Consider the following 19,076-nt stretch of genomic DNA (forward strand, 5'->3'; position numbering starts at 1 on the left):
CTTGAAAAGGGAATGCCAATGTCTGGTTTAGCCTACAGGCCTCGGCTTAAATTATATACATTCATATCAAAAAGTAATCTTATATAGGAAGACTATAAATGCTCCAAATATTTCCAGAGTTTTGAGCAAATATATACAGCACGTTTGTTTTTACATGCTACTTAATGCTTTGTTCCCTATATAACAATGTAGCTACTGCACGTTAACTCACACGAGTTTTTTTTTTTTTTAACAAGTCTTCTGCTGTTCACATGCAACGCACATGGGACAACACAACACATAATGCACAGCATACTGTAGATTCACTGGTTATTTACAGCATTCGGTCAGCTTTTAATCAACTATGTTTCAATGACAATTAGTGAGTAGGGAAACTCATAATCACCCAGGTTGGCCACAAAGATGGTGGATACAGTTCATTAAAACACGTTTATTATGCAACTATATAACAGTCGGTCTGTGTTTTGAATTGTAGCAATATGATAAAAACAGCTTTTAAACAGTGTTGTTGTTTTATTAGCCAAATCGACACAAAGTTCTACAGAAGGAAGGTTGATGGAATATAGCATAGTTTCCAAAGTTGGGGACTCACTTTCAGAGCAGAGGAATCACAGCGCCCCCTTGTGTCATTCTTTTGCGACGAACTGTACTTCCTAAAAACACTAGGTGGGGCTGTCTACCCACTTATTCCCCCAGAGCCACCCAGGAACATTTACTATATGGATGTGCTTAGCTGCCGAAACCCAATTGGAGATGCAAATGATCAATCAATATCATGTTTGAATTTTATTTTCTAAATAGGTATGCATTTTTATGTGACAAAATTCAAACTGAAAGGCAGAAAAGATATTGCATTATAATTTTCATGGTTTAGTATGCTTGTCTGCTAATTAGACAAATAAATAGCAAGTGCGTTTGAGATTATTTCCATGGTACTATCCAGTACAACACTGACACATAAAAAACATGTAAACGCTTAAATGACAAATCATTTCTCATGTTTGTCATTTCATTTCCTTGTTGTGGTAGCATGAATTGTGACAACCCAAACATAAAACAAATTCTCAATTGGCAATGCTTTTCTATACTCTGTGTAGTTTAAGACTGTCAAAATTCAAATGCTTAATTTTACTATTTAGTTTCCTCATTTGCATTATCGTTTTCGACCTGTGTTGATTGTTAATCAAACACTGGTCAGGGTTTCGATAACGTGAGGCGTTTGCTTGCTGGCAATAGTCACGCTCGCTTTGTTTACCCCTCATTATCTTTATTTGTAAATCCTTCTACCTGTAAAGAGATCAACAAGACCTTTCTTGACTTCATCTGGAAAAATAAGTCTCACAAACAAAAAAAGTCAGTTCTCTCTAATAAAGGAGGTCTGGACCCAGCTAGCACAGTGGATCTGGGCCGATTCCGTCTGAGAGTAGTGGCACTCGGCCAACGTCATGTGGCCCCGAGTCTTGGCCGCCTTCAGCAGTATTACTTATGGCTAGGATGCAGGGATTGAGCTCGGGGCAATTTCCCATGTGAATTATCTGGCCCAAATGTATTACTTGGGGCTCGGACCAATTGGGGCTACATTCTGGCAGATGACTACACAGGCTGCTTTATATAATTAATTAACATTTCATTATTTATTTATTTATTCGTCCATATTTTCCTAATTGTTTCTGTGATAAAAAAATACAATTAACATTTTAATTAAATTCTTTAAGAGTCCTGTGTAGTATTTGAGTATTTTGATACTTTGTGCAATGTAATTGATATACATTCAAATCTTTGTGAATGGAACTTCCTGAGTGGCAGCGGTCTAAGACACTGAGTTGCAGTGCAAACTGCGTTTCTACAGATGCTGGGTCAAGACTCGTGCCGGCCGCGACCGGGAGACCCATGAGGCGTTGCACAATTGGCCCAGAGTCGTCAGAGTTATGGGAGGGTTTTTCCCGGCCAGGATGTCCTTGTCCCATCGTGCTGTAGCAACTCCTGTGGCGGGCGAGGCGCATGCACGCTGACACGGTCACCAGGTATATGGTGTTTCCTCCGAGACTAAATGTTTTTTTTTGTTGTGGATGGGTATAATCTGTATGTATATTTAAAATGACTAAATCGGGCTTCTGGTAAGACGCCGGCAAAGTCTGCTGAATTCTGGTAGACGGAAACGGCCCTATGTACTTGGGCCCATTCTGGGCAGTCATTCATTTTGATTCCAGGCCTAGTCAGACACCAGATTCTGGGCCGATTCAATCAGTTCCTGTCCCCCGGAAGAGGGACGGTTCTGAGCCAATTCCTCATTGCTAGCTGGGGAAGTGCTGGATTTAGTTGAAAACCAATTGGTTGAAAAGATGTTTGGTCAATATTGAATCAATTTGGCATTTCATTCCAAACAATGTGTTTAATAAGTTGGGAGGTCTTACATTTTTACTGAAATGTAATTGTATTCCTGAAAGAATACCTGCTAAATTGGCTAGGTTTCACCAACAAGCTTTAATGGCCTGCACAATTTTTCCCCACATAAAGCTATTTTGTGGAATAATAAGTCATTGTTCTACCCTAGCTGGCATGGGAGGAATATTGACTTTGTTCTTGATGTTTTTGACAACGGGTAATATTGTTGCATATGAACAATTTATAACATTCAATGAGTTTCCAATACCTTTCAGAGAGTTTATTTCTGTGATCAAAGCCATTTCCAGTAGTCTAACTAGTGGGGTGGCAGGTAGCCTAGTGGTTAGAGCGTTGGTCCAGTAATTGAAAGGTTGCTACATCAAATCCCCGAGCTGACAAGGTAAAAATCTGTGGTTTTGCCCCTGAACACGGCAGTTAACCCACTGTTCCTAGTCCGTCAATGTAAATAAGAATTTGTTAACTGACTTGCCTATTTAAATAAAGCTTAAATAAAAACTACACTAATGAAAACTCATCTTAGCTTTGGTGATGATCACAGAGCTTATCTATAACTCAGTTTGGAAGGCGTGGGTTCCAGATGTGGCTACAGGAGAGTAGTGGTGGACAACACTGGACATCATCTTCACTGAGCAATGCTCAGTGGTGGAAAAAGTACCCAATTGTCATACTTGAGTAAAAGTATTGTTATCTTAATAGAAAGTTACTGGAGTAAAACTGAAAGTCACCCAGTAAAATACTACTTGAGTAAAAGCCAAAGTATTTGCTTCTAAATATATTTAAGTATCAAAAGTAAAAGTATAAATAATTTCAAATCCTTTATATTAAGCAAAGCCACGGGCACACTCAAACATAATTTACAAACGATGCATTTGTATTTAGTGAGCCTGCCAGATCAGAGGCAGTAGGGATGACCACGTGTTCTCTTGATAAGTGCGTGAATTGGATAATTTTCCTGTCCTGCTAAGCATTCATCATGTAACAAGTACGTTTGGGAGACAGGGAAAATGTATGGAGTAAAAAGTACATTATTTTCTTTAGGAATGTAGTGAAGTAAAAGTTGTCCATAATATAAATAATGTACAGATACCCCCCAAAATTACTTAAGTAGTACTTTAAAGTATTTTCTACCACTGGCAATGATCAAATGTAGAACATGTACAAGTAAGTATCCCATATTAGGTACTACTACTTGGATAGATAGGAGGCAGAGGTTGCAAGCACAGAGGTAGATACTGTGTACTGTATGTTTGCAAGTAATGATTTGGCAGTGACTGCGCAACCAAAAGACACATTGTGTGACACACTGAACAGACAGTGTGCGCAACACCCTTTCTCCTCATAGGAACTACTCAAATGAGTTGGACTTGTTGCAGAGTTACTGTCATGTTGCTGAGTTGTCCCGATTCTTCTGCCTTCTCCCGAAGTGTGCACTTGCATACTTCCATGATGAGGAGTTTGTAAGTGCACACCTTAAGAGAAGTGGGGAGAATTGGGATGTAGCCCTCATGTTCTCTCAACCACCTATATGCCTATTCCCGTAGAAGAGGCAACAGAAATATTACAAAGAGGGGATTCGATTAAGCTGGTCCGGGTGGGCGGAGATTGTACCGGATGAAAGGTGATGGTTTTGAAAATGGGGCTGTCTCGTGGGCGTGTGCTGGGTGCGCCGTTCAAAGCCCACGGCAATGTCGGCTCAAAACAAAGTGACGTGAAGAACGTGGTTCTCATTCTCATTCTCATGGTATCATTCAGTGTGTTCACATGCAAGGTGTTGTTTGCTCTTGGTATAAAATGTACTTTATCTGCCTTCCCAAGAAAAATTCTAACATATACTTCATGGCAAATACATAATGTATGTTTCTGAACGATGAACCATGCTGTATGCGTAGACGGCTTGACAGAAATGGTATCAGAAAGTGAAAGCAATGACGCTGTTGGAGTGTTCGAAGCGTAAGGCACCTCGGAGGTTTGTGGTGTATGGCCAATATACCACAGCTAAGGGCTGTATCCAGGCAATCCGCATTGGGTCGCGCACAAGAACTGCCCTTAGCCATGGTACATTGGCCATATACCACACCTCCTCGTGCTTTATTGCTTAATTATTTACACTGTGTACACAAAACATTAAGAACACTTTCCTAATATTGAGTTGCAACCCCCTTTTGCCCTCAGAACAGCCTCAATTAATCAGGGCATGGATTCTACAAGGTGTCGAAAGCATTCCACAAGGATGCTGGCCCATGTTAACTCCAATGCTTCCCACAGTTGTGTCAAGTTGGCTGGATGTCCTTTGGGTGGTGGACCATTCTTGATACACATGGGAAACGGTTGAGCTTGAAAAACCCAGCAGCGATGCAGTTCTTGACACACTCAAACCGGTGCGCCTCGCATCTACTACCATAAATATTAAATATATGTCTAGTTCCTGCCAATATCCAGCTACTTTGCACAGCCATTGAAGAAGAGTGGGACAACATTGCACAGGCCACCATCAACAGCCTGATCAACTCTATGCAAAGGTGATGTGTCACACTGTATGAGGCAAACGGTGGTCACACTAAATACTGATTGGTTTGTGATCCACACCTCTCTTTTTTTAAGGTATCTGAGACCAAGAGATGCATATCTGTATTCCCTGTCATGTGAAATCCATAGATTACGGTCAATTGACTGATTTCCTTATATGAACTGTAAATCTATGGATTTCAGATGACTAGGCAGGGGTGCACTTGGGAGCCAGGTCCAGCCAATCAAAAAAGTTTTCCCCCACAAAAGGGGTCAGAAATACTCCTCAGTTTCAACAGCTGTCTGGGTGGCTGGTCTCAGACGATCCCGCAGGTGAAGAAGCCAGATGTGGAGGTCCTGGACTGGTGTGGTTACACATGGTTTTCGGTTATGAGGCTGGTTTGATGTACTGACAAATTCTCCAAAACGACATTGGAGGTGACTTATGGTAGAGAAATTAACATTCAATTCTCTGGCAAAAGCTCTGGTGGAACATTTCTGCAGTCAGAAATTAGGGCATGATTAGCCTTCCAGAGAAACATCAGAGATTGTAACATTCTCTGTTTCACGGAAACATGGCTCACTCGGGATATGTTGTCAGAGATGGTACAGCCACCGTGTTTCTTCATGCGTAGCGCCGTCATCTCTCTGGTAAGAAGAAGGGCGGGGGCGTATGCCTCATGATTAACGACTCATGGTTTAACAATAACAACATATAGGAACTCAAATCCTTTTGTTCACCCAATCTAGAATTCCTTACAATCAAATGCAGAGTCGCAGCCGTGTATATCCGACCACGACTTAATCTTGCTCATACCATCCTATAGGCACAAACTGAAACAGGATGTAGTTGTGACTAGAACCATTCAACGCTGGTCTGACCAATCGGAATCCACGCTTCAAGATTGTTTTGATCACTTGGACTGGAAAATGTTCCAGGATGCATCAGACAATAACATTGATTTATACGCTGACTCGGTGAGTGAGTTTATTAGGAAGTGCACAGAAGATGTTGTACCCACTGTGACTATTAAAACCTACCCCAACCAGAAACCGTGGATAGATGGCGGAATACACGCACAACTGAAAGAGCAAACCACCACATTCAACCATGGAAAGAGGTCGGGGAATATGGCCGAATATAAACAGTGTAGTTATTCCCTCCGCAAGGCAATCAAACAAGCTAAATGTTAGTATAGGGACAAAATGGAGTTGCAATTCAACGGCCCAGACACAAAACATATGTGGCAGGGTCTACAGATAATTATGGACTACAAAAAGAAAACCAACCACGTCACGGACACCGATGTCTTGCTTCCAGACAAGCTAAACACCTTCTTTGCCCACTTTGAGGATAATACAGTGCCACTGACGTGGCCCGCTACCAAGGACTGTGGGCCTCCCACCTCCTTCTCCATTGGCCCCAAATATAACTGAACTAAATGACTATCACCCCATAGCACTCACTTCTGTCATCATGAAGTGCCCTGAGAGACTTGTCAAGGACCATATCACCTCCACCTTACCTGCCACCCTAGACCCACTTCAGTTTGCATACCGCTCCAACAGGTCCACAGACAAATCAATTGCTATCATACCGCATACTGCCCTATCCCATCTGGACAAAAGGAATACCTATGTAAGAATGCTGTTCATTGACTACAGTTCAGCATTCAACACCATAGAACCCTCCAAGCTCATCATTAAGATGACACAATCGAGAGCATCCTGTGGGGCTGTATCACCGCCTGGTACGGCAACTGCACTGCCCTCAACCGCAAGGCTCTCCAGAGGGTAGTGAGGTCTGCACAACGCATCACCGGGGGAAAACTACCTGCCCTCCAGGACACCTACACACCACCCGATGTCACAGGAAGGCCATAAAAATCATCAAGGACAACAACCACCGAGCCACTGCCTGTTCACCCCGCTATCATCCAGAAGGCGAGGTCAGTACAGGTGCATCAAAGCAGGGACCGAGAGACTGAAAAACAGCTTCTATCTCAAGGCCATCAGACTGTTAAAAACAGCCACCACTAACATTGAGTGGCTGCTGCCATACATGTAAAAAATGTATCACTAGCCACTTTAAACAATGCCACTTAATATAATGTTTACATACCCTACATTACTCATCTCATATGTATATACTGTACTCGATACCATCTACTGCATCTTGCCTATGCCGTTCTGTACCATCACTCATTCATATATTTTTATGTACATGTTCTTCATCCCTTTACACTTGTGTGTATAAGGTAGTAGTTGTGGAATTGTTAGGTTAAATTACTCGTTGGTTATTACTGCATTGTCGGAACTAGAAGCACAAGCATTTCGCTACACTTGCATTAACATCTGCTAACCATGTGTATGCGACAAATAAAATTTGATTTGATCATCGCTAAGAGTGGGCGACATTTAGTTTTGACTATTACGCTGATGAGACAGCACCAACTTTTTGAAGGCTCTAGATTAATATTTTTACTGTTAATGCGACAGGTTGAAATTATTAGATTACTGGAAAGGGGTTACGGGTTTGTTTATTGTTTATTTTAGGTGTAGATTTCACTTAATGAAACACTGTAGTATCTGAGTGTTTTGAGTAGAATTCTTACTTCCGGGACTAATGGAAGTCCCCTACAGTATGTATGTTCAGGGAGACATAGGAGATCGCGTCTCAAACAACTTTTTATTAAATGGCTGGGATCAAATATCACTGATTCCTTATGCTGAGAAATGTACCACATTTGCGACAGAAAAAAAGTACTACATTTAGATGGGTAACAGGAACAGTCTAAGGTGAAACAGCTATCACAAATGTTGTTGGATATTGGTCTAGTAATGATACCAGGATGATTTGACATGGTTATGGAAAAGAGACCAGTCATATAATATGGGAGTGAATTGTTGACGAGATACATGTTGCAGTGTCCAAGGGTAGCATATGCTAAATTAAGAGCACATAAACATTGAGGTAGATTAAAACAAACGATGAATGATCAGAAGGAGTACAGTGGACCTATCATTATTATCATGTTTTGTTTGTAGTTTAAACTTTTGGGTTGCTGAAATGGTGTAGTATAGTGAAGGCTAACAAAATGTTGTTTTTCCGGGAAAATGGGAGTGTCGTGTCGACCGATTAATCGAAATGGCCGACTAATTATTTTCAAGTTTTCATAACAATCGGTAATCGGCATTTTTGGACACCGATTATGGCCGATTACATTGCACTCAATGAGGAGACTGCGTGGCAGGCTGACTACCTGTTACGTGAGTGCAGCAAGGAGCCAAGGTAAGTTGCTAGCTAGCATTAAACTTATCTTATAAAAAACTATCAATCTTAACATAATCACAAATTAACTACACATGGTTGATGATATTACTAGTTTATCCTGCGTTGCATATAATCGATGCAGTGCCAGTTAATTTATCATTGAATAACAGCCTACTTCACCAAATGGGTGATGATTTAACAAGCGCATCCGCGAAAAAAGCTCCGTCGTTTCACCAATGTGTACCAAACCATAAACATCAATGCCTTTCTTTAAAATCAATACACAAGTATATATTTTTAAACCTACATATTTAGTTAATATTGCCTGCTAACATGAATTTATTTTAACTAGGGAAATTGTCACTTCTCTTGCGTTCTGTGCAAGCAGAGTCAGGGTATATGCAGCAGTTTGGGCCGCCTGGCTCGTTGCGAACTGTGTGAAGACCATTTCTTCCTAACAAAGACCATAATTAATGTGCCAGAATTGTACATAATTATGACATAACACTGAAGGTTGTGCAATGTAACAGCAATATTTAGACTTAGGGATGCCACCTGTTAGATAGAATACGTAAAGGTTCTGTATTTCATTGAAAGAATGAATATTTTGTTTTCTAAATAATAGTTTCCGGATTTGGCCATATTAATGACCTAAGGCTCGTATTTCTGTGTTTATTATATTATAATTAAGTCTATGATTTGATATTCGATAGAGCAGTCTGACTGAGCGGTGGTAGGCAGCAGCAGGCTCGTAAGCATTCATTCAAACAGCACTTTCCTGCATTTGCCAGCAGTTCTTCGCTGCGCTTCAAGCATTGCGCTGTTTATGTCTTCAAGCCTATCAACTCCCGAGATTAGGCTGGCAATACTATAGTGCCTATAAGAACATATAAGGTATATGAAATACAAATGCTAGAGAGAAATAGTCCTATAATTCCTATAATAATTACAACCTAAAACTTCTTACCTGGGAATATTGAAGACTCATGTTAAACGGAACCACCAGCTTTCATATGTTCTCATGTTCTGAGCAAGGAACTTAAACGTTAGCTTTTTTACATGGCACACATTTTTACATGGCACATATTGCACTTTTACTTCGCCAACACTTTTTTTTTGCGTTATTTAAACCAAATTGACATGTTTCATTATTTATTTGAGATTAAATTGATTTTGATGTATTATATTAAGTTAAGTGTTAATTTAGTATTGTTGTAATTGTCATTTATTTACAAATATATATATTAAATAAATAGGCCGATTAATCAGTATCGGTGTTGAAAAATCATAATCGGTCGACCTCTAGTTTCATGGTCACTCTTTGAAATGTTTCCCGGGGCTATGGTCTTGATGAGAGCAGTGAGTGAGATTGAGGCCATAAATGACCAAATGTTTGTTGTTTGTTTTTACTTTAAGGTTTGCAAATACACCCACCCCCACCCACACACTTGTTATGACTATTTGTTGGTGTTTTAAAAATACTGTTTGATTTATGTGTTCTATTTCCTTTGGGTTTAGTGAGTTTTCCCATCTGTCTTAGAGCTAAGGTATCTTGAAGGTGCACACACACACGGAAGTGTTTATTCCCCGAGTTTTAATTAAACACATTCGTCATTTTGATAAAGAAATGTACTGGAAACCTGGGATACGACATGTATGAAATGTTTCACTGTTTTTCATTAGATTTAGATGTCTAAACACTTATTTGAAGGGTTTGTATGACCTTTGACCTCTGTCCTGACTTTCCAGTGTGGTTTGATCACCCTCACTGGAAAGCCATTTGGATAATGAATGTCATTTGTAAAACTGATTTGAAGGTAATTTGTATTATTGATAATTATGAAGATTATAGTTCTTAGCCATATTTGTGATTTGGACCCATGTGAAGGAGAGGGCGTTGCCTTTGACTAAGGGTAGGCTGCCTTAAGTCTATTTTCCTATGACCGTATGGGTACAATTATTTTTCTTTATGGAGTTCTTAAGGGTAGTGATTTGAATTTGATTTTGTTACTTGCAATTATTTTATTTTTTGACCAGTAGTAGTGTTTTTTAATTAATTAATTCATTTAATTTACACATGGGGAGTTATGTGTCAAAATGGGAGAGGTGAGTCCTCTGAGGTTTTGGATTGAAGTTTACACACCTTGAGTGATACGTAGGAGTGTATAGAGTGATATGTGAAGAAGTGTAATTTTGTGTTGTCTGTTCTGTTTTGATTTGATTACAAACCTCACCATATTAGGTCTGCTGGATTGTTGGGATTTCTCCCAATGGGTTATAGGTCTAACATCCTGATCCTGTGGCTCTGCGCTGAAGTTGACAGTGTGATGAGTATAAGCCAAATTGAAAAGTAAAAAAAATAAAATGTGTCGTTATTCTCTTTGACACATTTTAGTATTAATACATTGGTATTAAGTATAATTAGTAAAAATAATAATTTATATAGTTAATGCTTGTCTGGATTTCCTGAATCAAAATTGAACTGAACTGTTGTTCTGATCGGTCCTCTCGAGATTATCATGAGAGAGAGAACTCAGTCGGTGTCTTAATGCACGGAAGAGATAATTGGACCGAACAGTGCGTGTACCTCAAAACCCCCTCTAACTGGCTGAAGAAGAGCGACAAAGGCGTTCAATACAACCCTGTCCCCACCACTTCTATTGAGAGTCCTGAGCCAGCAAACCGGTGTACAGCATCCGATCGGAGCGATCAACTGCTTTTCTCATGTCTTTTCTCTGAGGATTGTAACCGGAGTCCACATGGAGTGAGCATGGGTAGAAATCTGTTCCAAACTTCTTTATGTTGCTGGTATGCTGGTTGACAAACGGACAAGACATAATGGGTGGTAAAGGTGATGGCGGCTCAGGTGAGACTTTGAAATTGGGACATTATCATGGGCCATCCACTTTGAACTGTAAAGCTATCTGAAGAAGACGCCAGAGGAAATGGTTATTTCCATCATCCTGATCTATTGGAGTGTGATAGATAACTAAAGCTGCTTTTATTAAATTGTTGCATTGCATTATGCATTAAATATGTGCTTTTCACGGTCTATGAAGATATAGCTTTGAATCTCAAACTGTATGCATCTTCTGTTTTTCTTCATGGGTTCGTGCAGGTGACTGTATCATGACTTCCACAGACAAGTTGCTAGAATGCTTAGAAAATGTGTTGGAGGTTGAAATGGGAGACATCACTAAGTTTCTTGGAAGCAGGCTGAGCCAGTGCTATAGCAGTTGGTCACGTGCAGGAACCCATGCAATGAGTTATTGCTTTTATGCTTCTTGTTTTATGAAGAATGTATGCATTTTCTACATGAGATAATGTTCTTAAATCTTGTCAATTTTCTTTTAAAATTGAGAGAATTCTCAAAAATGGGGGATTATGGTGGAAGTTACAAGCTGGTTATAATACTTTAATTGCATCAAATGGTTGTATTATGCAACAGAATAGAGGGTTCTTTTAACTCTCTATTGTGTCTGTGTGAACTGAAAGTGGGCCTCTGGGAGATAACACTGACAGGAGATTTATGTCTTTGGGGATACTGCATTCCAGAGCATGAGTTGCAATGTTTCTCTTCTATACGGTACTAGGGAGACATGGCTCCAGTATGGTGTTGGGGGGTCAGACACTGGTCTCTACGATGAAAACACAATGAAGCAGATACTGTCTGCTGTGAATTATAATTATCTTTCATACAAATCTTAACCTTGTGACCCATTCCATAAATCTGTTGTGGGTTATGTAGACTGAAGGAAGATGGACTTTGCTATAAAATGCTGTGGCTCAAACCAGCTTGTTGAGTTCTCAGTGATCACCTCCAGGGGTGATTACCAACCAACTCCATTACTGCACTAATTCAATAATAAAGTTTGATTGTTTTCGAAGGAATCTTAAGTCTCCTTTTGATTACAATAATTCCACCACAGGTAGCAGAAAGAACAGTTTGACTTGGTTGGCTGGAGTCTGACAATATTTAGGGCCTTCCTCTGATACCGCCTGGTATAGAGGTCCTGGATGGCAGGGAGCTCGGCCCCTGATGTACTGGGCTGTACGCACTACCCTCTGTAGCACCTTGTGGTCGGATGCCAAGCAGTTGCCTTACCAAGCGGTGATGCAGCCAGTCAAGATGCTCTCAATTGTGCAGCTGTGGAACTTTTTGAGAATCTGAGGGCATGTCATACCAAATAGTGTCCACCTGCCAACCCCCCCCCCCCCCCCCGCTATATCAACAGTTTGATAAGCTAATGCGTCAAATTTTGGACCTCATTACAGCCAAAATTCCATTATTTTCATCCCTGCTATGTAAACAAAGCTTATTTCCACGACAATTTCATTGATTAAGATGAAAACATTACTTTGAACTACTTTGTGTTCCGTAACATTTCAACAACAAAGTCATGTTCTTGGTTTTAGAAATATCAAAGAAAACGTGTAAACTGCATATTCATTTACCTTTCAGATCGCAAAGTGAGCTCCCATGAAGCTATTAACACTTCAGTAATGTGAAAATCAGTTAAAGTCATACACTGGCTCCTCTGACTGGCATATTTTGAGCTTCCCTTGTCTTACTAAAGTATGCCATTAGTCCTATTATGATTATTTTTCCCTACCTCCATCACATGGAATAGCTCAGTAATACAGCAGTACACTTGTGTTTGAATATAATACAGGACAGACAGTTGAATAATGTTGAACTCACAAATACCAAAAAGGGAATTACAACAAATAATTAAATGAACAGCCTGTGGGGGAAAAAAAGGGGCAATATTGAAGATTGAATTATTAAAAAAAGAATAATAATAATTGTGGAACAGGTGTGTAATGAACTTGTTGATTTTATTTAATATACCCACATGGCAGTTATAGACTGAAATACATGAGTATAGGCGAACATCAACACAAACAATAAAATACAATTTAGTTGAGAAAACAGAAGTATGAATTACAAGTACATATAAGTAAAGTGATTTTTTAAATCCTTTATCTCAATTCTGATGTGTGGGATAGAGAAGCTGTGGATGCTACAAGGGGTTCTACTGGTCACTTTCCCTGTAGTGTATCTCACTGTGCCTAGGATGATATGTCATGCACAGGTCCCTAAGCAGATTCTATCAAACCACATGACATTAACAGTAGCTGTAGATAATGTCAGGAAAAGTGGGATCTTGGAGGGTGGTTGATCATGGAGGACATCAGGTGGATCAAGGTCTGGGGAAGGGATACGGTATGCGTCCCAGAACCACTAGATCCTGAAGAACAGGAGCAGATTCAAAAGGGAAAGAGAGGCATAGAAGGATGCAGAAAGAAAACACACAGGTTTACAGGTAGATCCAGGCCTGGTTGAATTGTCCCCATATTGCTTACACCAACACAAGTGCATAGGGTGTAAGGGCTAGGTTTTGATTTGGGATTCCTAATGTCCTCTTTCTTTGCCTCATTTTTAAAACAGATTGGAGGAAAATGTCTGAGGTTCCTCACCTATGATGGCTAAAGGACTATTATTCTTAGGTTGCTGGTTTGGTTGAGCGTGTTTGAGCGTGTTTGCCTCCAGGCATCAGTCAGAAAGCAATGACGGCAAGGCACAGTGAACGGTTAACTTGTATACTGTTATTCCTCCAAGTAATTTACAACAGGCAGAGTATGTAGAGCTATGGGAGGATCACTAGGAAGGCTACCGCGTGTACCATTGACACATACCTAAGGGTGTGGAAGAGCGAATGTGTGGATTCTCAAGGAGAGAGCAAAATACAGTGCCATTAATATCAGGATAACATACAGTACCAGTCAAAAGTTTGGACACACCTACTCATTCAATGGTTTCTTTATTTTTACTATTTTCTACATTGTGGAATAATAGTGAATATATAGAATCATGTAGTAACCAAAAAGTGTTCATCAAATCAAAATATATTTTATATTTGAGATTCTTCAAAGTAGCCATCCTTTGCCTTGATGACAGCTTTGCACTCTTGGCATTCTCTCAACCAGCTTCATGAGGCAGTCACCTGGAATGCATTTCAATTAAAAGGTTTGCCTTAAATTATTTTGTGGAATTTCTTTCATTCTTAATGCGTTTGAGCCAATCAGTTGTGTTGGTAGGGGAGGTATACAGAAGATAGCCCTATTTGGTAAAATACCAAGTCCATATTATTGCAAAAACAGCTCAAATGAGGACCGCCACAGGAAAGGAAGACCCAGAGTTGCCTCTGCAGCAGAGGATAAGTTCATTAGAGTTACCAGCCTCAGAAATAGAGGTACCAGCCTCATTAGAGTTACCAGCCCAAATAAATGCTTCACAGAGTTCAAGTAACAGACACATCTCAACATAGCTGTTCAGAGGAGACTGTGTGAATCAGGCGTTCATGGTCGAATTGCTGCAAGGGAAACCCTTACTAAAGGACACCAATAAGAAGAAGAGTCTTGCTTTGGCCAAGAAACACAAGCAATGGACATTAGGCCGGTGGATATCTGCCCTTTGGTCTGATGAGTCCAAAAGGTCTTTGTGAGATGCAGAGTAGGTTAACAGATGACCTCCGCATATTTGGTTCCCACCGTGAAGCATGGAGGAGAAGGTGTGATGGTGCTTTGCTGGTGACACTGTCTGTGATTTATTTAGAATTCAAGGCACACTTAACCAGCAATGGCTACCACAGCATTCTGCAGCGATATGCCATCTAATTTGTGCTTATGAGTTGGTGTCCAAACATTTGACTGGTACTGTACATATAAATACAATGACATGACACCACTTATAATATAAACTATAAAAAGGCATCACTTTAACCATGTTACTACATATAAAGGGCTTAAACTAAAGCACCACTAGGTGGCAGTAGTAATACATTAACAACTAGGACATTAAAAATGCCTGAATGGATGGAATATGACTAATTCCTTTAAGGACCCCTGAAAGGGTGGGACCTAATTCAATTTCCAACGTAACATGCTCCGGCGCCATCTTCGGGTTGACCAACTAATAATTACTAACCATCTTATCAGGCAAAATACACTGAAAAAAACCACAGTTACGTGCTACAATACTCAAAATGGTATGCATATAATACAGTGTAAAAATTCCCTTCTAACCGAAATGCACGTTTCAAACACACTGCAGTAATAACCAAACAAAACCATGTGCATTTGTTTACTAAAAGGATTGATGCGTCACACCTAGAATGAGAACAGCTCGAGAGAGGCAACCTTTCGTACAAGTCCACCGTGTGACTTATTTACCGACCTGTCTGTCCCCGTTTTGCTTCTCTTTTACCATGTCGAAGGGTAAATCCATGGTCAGTGGACGGTTCTGAAAATAAATGCATTGTTTGAGTCACTGAGCGGTGGCCTGGAAATAATTAAATTTAATTGTTAGATACTAACACTCCCCTTAAAACCTCTTAGGGCGCATGAACCACTAGCGGGATACCTACGACAACATCCGGTGAAATTGCAGAGCGCGAAATTCAAAATACAAAAATCGTAATATTAAACACTCACGAAAATACAAGTGTCTTACATAATTTAATGCATATTCTTGATTTCATTTGAAAGAAAACACTCTGAAGTTTGTGTAAATGTGAATTGAATGTAGGAGAATATAACACAATAGATCTGGTTTAGATAATACAATGAAAAACCCATATGTTTTTTTTCCATTTTTATTGTTGTATCATCATCTTTAAAATGAACAAGACAAAACAAACATTCTGATAGGATGATGGGGACAATTTCAGTGAAAAACATAAGAGGGCAACAGTACTTGTGCAAAGTTTCAGAATGATAACTTCCAAAATGAGTGTGCTTACATGACATTTATCATGAAGTCACCCAGGTGTCCCACACAAGTAGCCCAAATGTACCCAAGGGGCCAAAATGGTGAAGTTATACATTTTGAATGGAATAACTATATACAAAATACCAAAATGGTATTCTAACACACCCCCCCAAAAAATTGAAAAAATATATATACATTTACAAAACCCTCAGTCCTATACACAATATTGTGCTGCTGATGCCAGGTGCCATAGCAGTCTCTTTCTGCTGTAAAGTAGAGGGTCACCAAGCATGTGGTGCAGGTGATGGGGGACTTAATTTAGCAAAGAACACAGCAACGCCTCCATGCTGTGCCCTTTTGGCCCTGAGGCACATCCATGCCTGCAGAAATAAATTTGGGCAGATGAACACCACTTGTGGCAGGAGCTGGATGAACCAGCTTCAGTGGGAGATGGACACCTTGGCACTGGGGGCTCCCATTCGGAGTCAGTGTCACTGTGAATGAAAATGTTCAGTTAGAATAGTTTCACATATGAGCCCTGTATCAACAGGTATAATAAACCGATATATATATATATATATATATAGAGTACAGGGAACATAAGGTTGAATATATTATTATAGACCTGCTAGATCTACTGTCCCATTTATATTATGACATTTCAACTAGATCTACTGCCCCGGGGCGGCAGGGCAGCCTAGTGCTTAGAGCGTTGGACTAGTAACCGGAAGGTTGCAAGTTCAAATCCCCGAGCTGATAAGGTACAAATATGTCGTTCTACCCCTGAACAGGCAGTTAACCCACTGTTCCTAGGCCGTCATTGAAAATAAGAATTTGTTCTTAACTGACTTGTCTAGTTAAATAAAATAAAATATATATTTTTTAACCTTTATCTACTGTCTTTATTATATTACAACAGACCAGCTGTATCTACTATCTCCATTTCACTTTGACCATTGTTGTGGGCCTGCCCTCCCCACAACAGCCTCAAATAGGCTATTTCATTTCACAAATAATATTTTATATTATTAATTTCAAACAACGGTATTGGGATGAGAAAAACTTACCAGTCCAAAACGATGTCCTCTCCGTTCAAAAAAATATTCCTCCATTTGGGAATCGCCAAATTAATAGTCCTCCAACAATCTCTGTCTCACTTTCCCGATCAATTTCTTTTAAAATTGTGTGAACATCTGTATATCTAGACTTAGATTTAGCTTTCCCTGACTTAGTCGCCATACTGATTGATATATAAACAGCTGAAGATGCGCTTTACAAAAACAACGCTGTGCGTAACATGCGTTGCTCCTTCCGGTATGAAACTTCAATGGCGAATGACCATCTTTTACGCTTGAGTTTACTACATGGGTTGGTCTTCCAACACATAAACATTACATATTGCCGTTTACCTCAGCTCATTGGCTATCTACCCAGCTAGATTTCAAGACGATCAGTGGTCATTGGGTTAAAATACAGTCAATCAAAGAAACAGCGGTCATATCATTGGTGCACAATGATGTCATTACTTGTTGTCTTCAAATCGGTTTCTTTCAGTCAATACGTTCCGCGAAATTACCCATCACGTTTGGTTGTGTTACAAACAAACCAGTTGATTGCAATGAAACCAAACATGACTGGAAAAGTCACGTTTAGTGTGTGTATTTACATCGAATGTGTCGTCGAAAATGGAATGAGACGGAATTCACAACAAAAGCGGTTCACAAAATGTTTTGTGTTAGGCTATAAAAATGAATTTTATCAAACAAAAGACCATTCATTGTGTAACAATGAGCATTGGGATTGCAAACAGAGGAAGATCGTCAAAGGTAAACTATTTATTTTATTGCAGTTTGTGATTTTGTTACACCTGTGCTGGTTGAAATAGTTGTTTATTGGGCTCTATCCTCAGATAATCACATCGTTCTTTCGCAGTAAATCATTTTTTAAATCTGACAACGCAGTTGGATTAGCAAGATTCTAGGCTTTCGAAACATGTGAGACACTTGTATTTTCATTCATGTTTAATATGACTATTTATGTAGCGATCACCGTATGTTGTCGAATTTCCTCCCGCTAACGGGTTCGGTACGCAGAGAGGTTAATCCAACCGCATTGTCAGATTTCAAAAAGGCTTTACGGCGAAAGAATACCATGCGATTATCTGAGGACAGCGCCCCACATCAAAATACTTTTTCAACCAGCACAGGCATCACAAAAATCACAACTAGCGATTAAATAAATAACTTACCTTTGAAGATCTTCCTCTGTTTGAAATCCCAAGGGTCCCAGCTACACAATGAATGGTTGTTTTGCTCGATAACGTCCTTCTTTATATCCCAAAAAGTCAGTTTAGTTGGCGCCAATGATCTCACTCGTCCAACATGCAGACCAACAAATCCAAAAAGTTACCGGTAAAGTTCGTCCAAACAAGTCAAACGATGTTTATAATTCATTCTCAGGTACTCGAATATCTAAATAAACAATACAATTTAAGACGGAGAATAGTATGTTCAATAGGGAAGATAAATAACGAAGAGCCCGCATCTCATTCATGCCCGCAACAAGACTAGATACATGATACAAAATATCGGTCTAGAAGCTGGGCTAAATAATATTCAAGATATAGCACAATGAATTGTACATTTAGTTAACGGCTTAATCTGATTTATTCAGTGCTATCCGACTGACAGTTTGTATATCAAGATAAAAAAGAAATAAAGGATCACCATGGCAGCCTGGTATGGAACAAGAAAAACAAAGGATAAATGACCTATTATGAATGTAGTAATTCAGCAAGAAATCAATTAATTTACACACATACATTGATATACAATGGGTAGAGTTATTGCTAAAATAACCTCACTGCAACAGGGTTTCTAATGATCTACTTATAGATCATAGTCTGAAACCAGCCTCTCTAATGGTAGACCCAGGTACAATCTGATCACTCATGATGACCAGAAGATGAATTTATGCAGTTCACCTTTATCCCACATTTTACAGATGATATAGCACTTTTCATATGCTACTCTGTATAAGAGATAGCTATTTAAATCAACTGAATTACAAAGACAAATAATGCAATACAAAGCTTAGCTAGCTAGCTAAATAAAGAGA

The 19,076-nt window shown here is 39.6% G+C and overlaps 1 protein-coding gene across 1 annotated transcript in view; it reads right to left on the reverse strand.

Moving 5' to 3' along the window:
• The window catches only part of LOC115140036 (6-phosphofructo-2-kinase/fructose-2,6-bisphosphatase 4-like), a 43,794-nt gene that overhangs the window by 16,155 nt on the left and 8,563 nt on the right, over positions 1-19,076 (reverse strand). The window lies entirely within an intron of this gene.

The sequence above is a fragment of the Oncorhynchus nerka genome, linkage group LG2, assembly GCF_034236695.1.
Source record: "Oncorhynchus nerka isolate Pitt River linkage group LG2, Oner_Uvic_2.0, whole genome shotgun sequence".
NCBI lineage: Eukaryota > Metazoa > Chordata > Actinopteri > Salmoniformes > Salmonidae > Oncorhynchus > Oncorhynchus nerka.